This window comes from Pundamilia nyererei, unplaced genomic scaffold, assembly GCF_000239375.1.
Source record: "Pundamilia nyererei isolate P.nyererei 1_Seehausen unplaced genomic scaffold, PunNye1.0 scaffold00198, whole genome shotgun sequence".
NCBI lineage: Eukaryota > Metazoa > Chordata > Actinopteri > Cichliformes > Cichlidae > Pundamilia > Pundamilia nyererei.
The window spans coordinates 505,799-507,277 of NW_005187599.1; the positions used below are offsets into that span (position 1 = coordinate 505,799).

At 37.5% G+C, this 1,479-nt stretch overlaps 1 protein-coding gene across 2 annotated transcripts in view; it reads left to right on the forward strand.

The window, feature by feature from the left end:
• The window catches only part of lancl2 (LanC lantibiotic synthetase component C-like 2 (bacterial)), a 21,818-nt gene that overhangs the window by 2,032 nt on the left and 18,307 nt on the right, over positions 1–1,479 (forward strand). The window lies entirely within an intron of this gene.

A 1,479-nucleotide genomic window follows, 5' to 3' on the forward strand; every position in this document is an offset into this window, starting at 1 on the left:
ATTTTTTCATTGGCTCATATGAAGATGGTTTCACCCAACAAAATAACTCATCTCCAGTGTTTTTAGGAAGGTCATAGAACAGAATATAGAACATTCAACGTTACGTCGTCTGTTTTTAAGTTATTCAAGTTATTATCTTTACATCTTTATACATTTTATTAAATTTATACCTTTAATATAATTTACCTCTGAACTCTTATTCCTGTCTTTTAAAAACAAGAAAAATATTAAGAGTTTGGAGCTGGTTACAAAACGAGAGAGAGAGGAGCTTCGGAAAATACCTGGATTTCAATTTTCTGGTCGTCAATGAATTTTCAAGAAGGCTCGTTTGCTGTCATGTTGAGCTTTTTGTATTTTCACACAAAGCTCGGCTGCTGTAAATGTGTATTGGCATTTTGAAGACTGTATCCACCATCACAGACATATAGTTTACCTGTTATAACACATCTCTCTCTCTGCATTTTGCATCTGTAATAATGTTGTATTATTTCGCAACCATGTCATGAATTCAGTAAGACTTATTAGATACCCAAAGACTGCCCAAAGACTTTATGATTCTGTGAAACAGAATTTAACAGCTCCAGAAGATCAAGAACGTAGCAACTTATCAATTTGTTGCGGTAATTGTGAAACTATGTTCAGAATATGTCCATGAACATACTCGCACAGGATTGGCTGAGACGCTGTACACAGCCGTTTGCTGACTGGCAGTGCCTGAAATTAGATGGAAAGCTCAGGAGCTAACACTATAGCACTGTATAATTGTTGGCTGTTGAGGTATGTCAGCAGCCCCCCATCTTTTCTTTTATTGTATTGAAAGTTTATTCGCCAAATCAATACAAATCACAACAACAGTCTCCAAGGCGACTGTTGTTGTGATTTGGCGTTATATAAATAATAGTGAATTGAATTGAATATTCACTGCTAACACCAGGTGCACTCGCTCCTTGTGTTTCCTACCTTTACTCATGTTGTGGTCCATGATATCATTCAGCTGTCTCCTCAGTAAGTATTTTGACCCACAATAAGACAAAAATTCAAGTCCAGCATCGTGGACTGCAGCAGTTGGAATGCGCTTCGTGTTCATTGAAATTCAACAACAGGAAGAAGCTCATCAGGCAGGCTTAAATATGCTCAAGTATTTTTTTTTTAAATTTAATGGCATTTGCCAAAAAATCTCCAGATATAGAAATATACAAATATTTGCTAAAGTGGATCCATTACAGATGTTTGCTAATGAATTGTAAACACTGTTGTATTGTGTTGAAGTCAGAGCTGTAGATTTTTGTGTCACCGTCATTAAAGGCCTCATTCTCCTCTTTGGCTGTTCTGAAGATTTCATTGTTATGCAGAACAGCACCATCTATTCATGTGTCTGTCACTGTGTTCTTTTCCTTCACCATCGAGCTCCTCGTCGAGCTGTTGCAGAGCAGAGAGAACAGACAGCCTTGGTCACAGTTCTCTCTGGTCAGGCTCTGA